The sequence below is a fragment of the Mobula birostris genome, unplaced genomic scaffold (assembly GCF_030028105.1).
Source record: "Mobula birostris isolate sMobBir1 unplaced genomic scaffold, sMobBir1.hap1 scaffold_267, whole genome shotgun sequence".
Taxonomy (NCBI): domain Eukaryota; kingdom Metazoa; phylum Chordata; class Chondrichthyes; order Myliobatiformes; family Myliobatidae; genus Mobula; species Mobula birostris.
Window position 1 is genome coordinate 210276 of NW_027275721.1, and position 8184 is coordinate 218459.

Below are 8184 nucleotides of genomic sequence, written 5' to 3' on the forward strand. Positions count from 1 at the left end.
ATTTAAATTATAAATCATAAATAGAAAATAGAAAAATGGGCAGTAAGGTAGTGCAAAAAAACTGAGAGGCAGGTCTGGATATTTGGAGGGTACGGCCCAGATCCGGGTCAGGATCTGTTCAGCAGTCTTATCACAGTTGGAAACAAGCTGTCCCAAATCTGGCTGTATGAGTCTTCAAGCTCCTGAGCCTTCTCCCGGAGGGAAGAGGGACGAAAAGAGTATTGGCTGGGTGGGCCATGTCCTTGATTATCTTGGCAGCACTTCTCCGACAGCGTGCGGTGTAAAATGAGTCTTATGAGTCAAAGGCCCTGAAGTACCAGTCCTTAGTCCAGGAGCGCAGGGACAAAGGATGGCAGACGTGGCTATTCCCCATGGAGATCGGCTGTAGGGGGTTCCCGGCAAGGTTGGCTTGGAGGTTGCTGTCTGCGCTGGGCCTTGATGGAAAGAGCAAAAACCAAGCAGCTCGCAGGATGGGGGAGGAATCTGAGAGAGCCTCTTGCTGGATATGGAGCAGGCGAGAGGAGCTGAGCTTGAAATCAGGAGCAGATGGGCAGTGACTTGGACACCACTGCTGACCCACCGGCTGGAGAGCATAGGCTAAGGGTTGAAACACTCTATGACAGTGAATTTGATTATTTTAAATTAAATTTAATTTAAAGGTTTTATTGATAATCTAATTAGATGGGAGAACAGATTCGAGATGACATGGACTATTTCCTCTCCCATGTGTTACATCTATGAGTAATGCAAGCTCCCTGTGAATAAGTGTGAAGATCTGATCACATTTTAGGTCATATTTATGCAGAAATACAGAAAATATTACAGGCTTCACAGACTTTCTAGAATCATTGTAGTTTGTACATAGAAGACAGGGCAGTTGTTGAAGGGACTTACTTGAGCTGAAGGTCTGTAATTAGTGGTGTTGGGCAGGGATCTGTTCTGGGACCTCTGCTGTTTATGATGTACATAAATGACCTGGATGAAAATGTAGATGGATGGGTTAATAATTTTCCAGATGATACCAAGATTGGTGGAATTGTGGATAATGTAGAAGACTGGCAAAGAATAGAGCATGATATAGATTAGTTGCAAATATGGGCAAAGAAATGGCAGATGGAGTTTAACTCAGATAAATGTGAAGCATAACAATTACCACTCCTGCCCCTGCACCTCCTCCCTCACTACTGTTCAGAGCTCCAAACAGTCCTTCCAGGTGAGGCAACACTTCACATACGAGAATGCAGGGGTCATCTACCATATCTGGTGCTCCTGTAGACTGGTGAGGCCTGATGTAGACTTGGAGACTGCTTCGCTGAGCACCTTAGTTCCATCTGCCACAGAAGGTAGGATCTTCCAGAGGCCTCCATTTCAATTCTACTCCCCACTCCCATTCCAACATGTCAGTCCATGCCTCCTCTACTGCTGCAATGAGGCTACATCCATACTACGCCGGATAATTTTGAAAACAAAGCTTTTTCTCTTCGTTTTGACCCTCTGTCCACACCGAAACAGTGTTTTCATCCCCCGAAAACGGAGATTTTGGAAAACACTCTCCAGATTGTGTAAATTTGAAAACGATTGTTTCGCATTGTAGTGTAGACGGGGTAAACAGAGAGATTTAAAAACATTGTCATGACAACACCACAACAACAATGCTTTTTCTGCTTCTGCTTGGTACTGCACAAGCCCTGCCAGACGGCGGTTATAACGCGCGGTCGGTGTGAACAGCGTGAGAGTTAAATTGTAAAGTGAGCTTTTTTGACTAGATCCCCAAAATTGATTTGATTGAGTCCAACTTTAAGAATATTAATGTCAGAAATACTGCGCAGTTCTGGCTGCAGAAGATTTCACTCTCTTGTTGATCTTGGGTAGAGGACGGCTTCAGGCGTGTATCGTTTACTTTATTGTCTACGTCTAGTAGTTTGTTTGGAATTAAGCATCTCCTCTGCTTTGCTGACTTTGTAGTCATTTGTAACCTGCAGAAACAGTTCGACTTCATTGTCTGTCTAAACGTAGAAGTCCGGTCTGATTTTTCCAGTGGGGGTTTTCTTTGTATTCCTCAAAGACATTGTTGAAAACTTTCTTTCGCTGTTGTTGGTACTCTAGTTTTATTCTATGGAAATAACACAACGCCACCGCGGAAATGTAAATATTATACTGTTTCTTCTTCGCTTGTTTTCTGTAGATGTGTCTGCGTATGCCCAGTAGGAGTAGATTTGCCCAAATATCCATTTTGGTGTGGACAGAGATATTTTGAAAAACACATAGTGTGGACGCCTGTCGTTTTTACTCAAAACTGGTGTTTTCAAAATTATCCAGTCTAGTGTGGACGTAGCCTCAGGCTGGAGGAGAAAATTTTTGATTCCATCTGAGTAGCCTCCAACCTGATGGCATGAGCATCGATTTCTTGAACTTCCAGTAATTACCACCACCCTCCTTCTACCTTTCCCTATTCCTGTTTCCATCCCTCACCCTTCCCTTTTCTCCATGGTCTTCTGTCCTCTCCTATCCGATCCCCCTACTCCAGCCCTGTATCTCTTTCACCAATCAAATTCCCAACCCTTTACTTCACCCCTCTCCTCCTCTCCTGGTTTATAAAGCCTTGTACTTGTTCCTCCCCTCCCCCTATCTTCTTACTCTGACTTTTCCCCTTCCTTTCCAGACCCAATGAAGTGTCTCATCCCAAAATGTTGACTGTTTACTCTTTCCTATAGATGCCGCCTGGCCTTCTGAGTTCCTCCAGCATTTTGTGTGTGTTGCTTTGGATTTCCAGCATTTGCAGATTTTTTTCATGTTTGTGAGTACCTTGGTACCTTGTCACCTCGGTAGTCTCCCATGAGGGACTTTGTCAAAGGCCTTACTAAAATCCATTAACAAAATTGCAATTAACAAATTTCACGTCACATTCCGGTGATAATAAACCTGATTCTGATTCTGATGTAGACAACATCCACTGCCCTACCCTCATCAATCCCTCATGTCACCTAGTCAAAAAATTCAATCAAGTTGATAAGACATGACTTACTATACAGAAAGGCATGGTGGCTCTCCCTAATTAGGCCATGGTTTCCAAATGCTCATATACCCTATCTCTAAGAAATTTCTCCTGCAATTTCCCTACAACTGACGTCAGACTCACCGATCTGTAGTTTCCAGGACTCTTCTTGTTCTCTTCTTAAATAGAGGTACAATATTAGCCACTCGCTGGTCCTCTGAGACTTTGCCTGTGGCTAGAAGGACCAAGATAATAAGAGGAAAAGATAATAAGATAATAAGAGGAATAGATAAGAGTGGATAGCCAGCGCCTCTTCCCCAGGGCACCACTGCTCAATACAAGAGGACATGGCTTTAAGGTAAGGGGTGGGAAGTTGAAGGGGGTTATTAGAGGAAGGTTTTTTACTCAGAGAGTGGTTGGTGCGTGGAATGCACTGCCTGAGTCAGTGGTGGAGGCAGATACACTAGTGAAGTTTAAGAGACTACTAGACAGGTATATGGAGGAATCTAAGGTGGGGGCTTATATGGGAGGCAGGGTTTGAGGGTCGGCACAACATTGTGGGCCGAAGGGCCTGTACTGTGCTGTACTATTCTATGTTCTATGTTCTAAGATACTGGTCAAGGCCCCAGCAAACTCTTTCCTTGTCTCCTTCAATAACCTGGGGTAAATTCTATCAGGCCCTGGGGACTTACTTACCTTACATAACATAAGCACATAAGAAATAAGAGCAGGAGTTGGCCACCTGGCCCATTGAGCCTGCTCTGCCATTCAATAAGATCATGGCTGATCTGGCCATGGACTCACCTCCACCTCTCTGCCTTTTCCACTTAACTCTTAATTCCTCTACTATGCAAAGATCTATTCAACCTTGTCTTAAATATATTTACTGAGGTCCGCTGCTTCACTGGGCAGAGAATTCAACAGATACCTTAATACTCATTAGGAGGCCCAATATTTCCTTCTCCTTGTCCTCTAAATGCCTTAATGTATTTGTACACTCAGCACTGATCTCCTGGTCCTCCATTTCCTTTTCTTTGGTAAATAAGCAAAGTACTCATTATCCCTCACTCACATTCTCTGCATCCAGAATCAGAATCTGGTTTATTGTCACCAGCATGTGATGTGAAATTTGTTAACTTAGCAGCAGCAGTTCAATGCAATACAGAATTTAGCAGGGAGAGAGAGTAAAAATAAATAAAATAAGACATAATAAATAAACAACTAAATCAATAACGCATATTGAATAGATCTTTTTAAAATGTGCAAAGACAGAAATACTTTTTATTAAGAAAAGTGAGGTAGTGTCCAAAGCTTCGATGTCCATTTGGGAATTGGATAGCAGAGGGGAAGAAGCTGTTCCTGAATCGCTGAGTGTGTGCCTTCAGGCTTCTGTACCTCCTACCTGATGGTAACAGTGAGAAAAGGGTATGCCCTGGGTGCTGGAGGTCCTTAAAAATGAACGCTGCCTTTCTGAGACACCGCTCCCTGAAGATGTCCTGGGAAGATGTCCTGGCTAGTGCCCAAGATGGAGCTGACTAGATTTACAACCTTCTGCAGCTTCTTTCGGTCCTGTGCAGTAGCCCCTCCATACCAGACAGTGATGCAGCCTGTCAGAATGCTCTCCAAGGTACAACTATAGAAGTTTTTGAGTGTATTTGTTGACATGCAAAATCTCTTCAAACTCCTAATAAAGTATAGCCGCTGTCTTGCCTTCTTTAAACTACATCAACATGTTGAGAACAGGTTAAATCCTCAGAGATCTTGACACCCAGGAACTTGAAGCTGCTCACTCTCTCCACTTCCGATCCCTCTAGGAGGATTGGTAGGTGTTTCTTCGTCTTACCCTTCCTCAAGTCCACAATCAGCTCTTTTGTCTTACTGACATTGAGTGCCAGGTTGTTGCTGTGACACCATTCCACTAGTTGGCGTATCTCTCTCCTGTACGCCCTCTCGTCACCACCTGAGATTCACCCTCCCTAGTTATGCTCTTGCTCTTGATGTATGTATAGAATGCCTGGCTATTCACCTTAATCCTACTTGCCAATGACATCTTATAGCCCCTCCTGGCTTTCCAAATTCCCTCTTTGGTTCCATTCTGGCTTCTTTATACTCTTCATGTGCTCCACTTGATCCTAACTTCCAAAGCTTCCTTTTCGTTCTTGACAAAATTCTTTACCTCTCTGGACATCGAAGTTTCTCTTATCTTTCCATCCCTGTCCTTCTTTCTAACAGGAATATATCTTTCCGGATGTCTGTGCAGTTGAGCTTTAAACACTCTCCATATGAATGATGCAGACGTGCCATAGAAAAGGTGCTCCCAATTAACTCTTCTTAGTTCCTGCTAAATCCCCTTGTAAGTTGCCCTACACCAACATAAAACTCTCCTGCAAGGACCATGTCTATCCTTATCTATAGTTATCCTGAAAGTTAAGGAATTGTGGTCTTTGTTCCTGTATTGCAAACCCACTGAGGTGTCAGTAGCCTGGCTAGGCTTGCTACCCAACACTAAGTCCTGTATGGTCTCTCATCTCATTGGACCATCCACATATTTATTTAAACCCTTATGATATCATCATCATCATATGCCATGCCCAGTTTGAGCTTTGACTGCCATGGCCCACACACTCCTGTTTCGGGTCAAGTGGATCAATTCATTGGTATTCATTTCCAGTTCTCTGGCTGCTGATTCCATCATCATTTGTCTTCATCTTCCTCTTGCTTTCTTCCCTTCAATCTTTCCCATAATTACCGTGCATTCTAACTCATCTTTCCTAATCACATGTCCAATGAAGTTATGTTGCCTTTTCACAATCTCCTACATTATCTCTCTTTTCGTGTTGGCTCTGTTCATGACATCCTCATTAGATAGTCATTTCATCCATGATATTCTTTGCATCCTCCTCAAAAACCACATCTTTGCTGCTACAATTCGTTTCGTAATGTTACTAGATATTGTCCAACATTCTGAGCCATATAACATAACTGGATAAATGTAACATTTCAGTACTCTGAGGTGGGTTGTCATGCCTAGTTTAGTATTGGTCAGTATACTCTTCATTCTCATAAAGGTGTCTTTTGCCATCCCTATTCTTCTTTTAATGTCCAAGTCACACCTGCCATCTGATGTCACCCAGCTTCCTAAGTAGCAAAAGTTCTGTACTTGTTTTATGTCTTCCCCATTTATTCTCAGCCTGCAGATAGGATTCTCCTTCTTTTTGGATATCACCACATTCTGTCTTTTTGCAATTGATAGATAGACCCATTTTTGCACTTTCTTCAACAATTATATCAATTAAATTTTGTAGTTCTTCCTCCGTACTTGCAATTAACACAGTGTCATCTGCATATCTGAAATTATTGATGATTTCACTGCCAACTTTGATTCCCAAGATGTCTCTTATTTTTTGTAATATTGTTTCACTGTAAATATTGAATAAATCAAGGGAGAACACACACCCTTGTCTAATGCCTCTCTTGATTTTTGTAAATTGACTCTCTTCTCCATCGATTCTTACAGCGGCAGTTTGTTCCCAGTACAGATTTCTGATTAGGCGGAGGTCTTTCGAATCTAGATCTAGAGTTTCCTGTAATATTTCAAATAACTTATTGTGCTTCACTTTATCAAATGCTTTTGTGTAGTTGATAAAATGAACAAATCTTTTTGCACTTAAATAGCTCGTTCTGATAGTATCCTTAACATCAATATTGCGTTTCTTGTACCTCTGTCATTCACAAAACCACATTGTTCTTTGCCTATTTCAGCTTGTATCTTACTTTTAGCTCTTGACATCAAAATTCTTAGAAGTATCTTGGTGATATGACTCACTAAAGTTACAGTCCTATGTAATTCACATTCTATTGCTCCAGGTTTCTTAGGAAGAGTGATAAATACTGATTTTTTTTTATCTCTACTGGTATTATTCCAGTCTCATAAATGTCATTGATTAAATCAGGAAGTTTTTGAATTCCATAATCTTCAAAGGTGATAATTTCTTCTATTACTAATTCATCAGGACCTGCTGCCTTTCCTTTCTTTATCTTATTTATTGCATTACGAACTTCAGATTTTAAAATACTTGGACCTTCAATGTTTTTCTTAATTTCTGGTTTTACAGCTCGATTGTCTTCAAACAATTCCTGAATATACTCAGTCCATCTGTTCATAATCTCATCTTTTTCCATGATAATGGTACCATCCTTTGCTTTCAAACATCCACCTGAAGAACAGAGGAGCTTTTTACCAGTGATATTCTTGATTTGTTGATGTAACCTTTTTGGATCAGTAATAGGGATTCTTCCTATTTGCTCACATTCCTAGTTTAACCATCCTTCTTTGGCTTTTTGACATAAGCTTTTAACTTTTTTATGAAAGGAGTTATATTCTATAGGATTTGCTTTCTTCCGTCTCCTTTCTTCCATTAGATTTTTGATTTCCTCTGTCATCCATTTATTCTTTGTGCTTTTTTCTTTTTTAGGAATCACTGACTTTGCTGATTCTACCAAGGCATCCTTTAGAGAGTTAAATTTAATTTCTACATGATTGCTATCATCTTCAACAGATTCTATTTCTAGACTTTGAAATCTATTCCTTACTTCAATTGTAAATTTTTGTTAAGTTTTCTTCTTTAATTAATTGCAAGTAGTCAAGGGATTGTTCAGGTTTTTGCTTCTTCAGTTTTTTAAGTTTTACTTTTACATGACATACTACTGAGTTGTGGTCACTTTTACAGTCTGCACCTGGATATATTTTGCATTCAGTCACTGAGTTTCTAAATCTTTGGTTTATAGTAATAAAGTCAATTTGATTTCTAGTGTTATCACCTGGACTTTTCCAGGACTACAAGCATCTTGGATGGTTTTTAAAGTAGGTATTCATAATGACCCGATTATTCATCTTGCACCATTCTACCCATTTCTCACCTCTTTCATTCCTTTCCCCTAGTCCAAATTTTCCTATGGTATTTCCATCAACACCTTGTCCTACTTTAGCATTTAGATCTCCCATGACAATAACAATATCTTGAGATTTGAATCCATCCTTTGCTTGTTCAAGCTCTTCACAGAATTTATCTTTATCTTCATTTGTTCCATCTGTTGTTGGTGAATATACCTGTATAATTGCTAAATTAAATGGTTGTCCTCTGAATCTAACAAGGAGCACTCTTTCTGATATTGCCCAATGTCCTAAA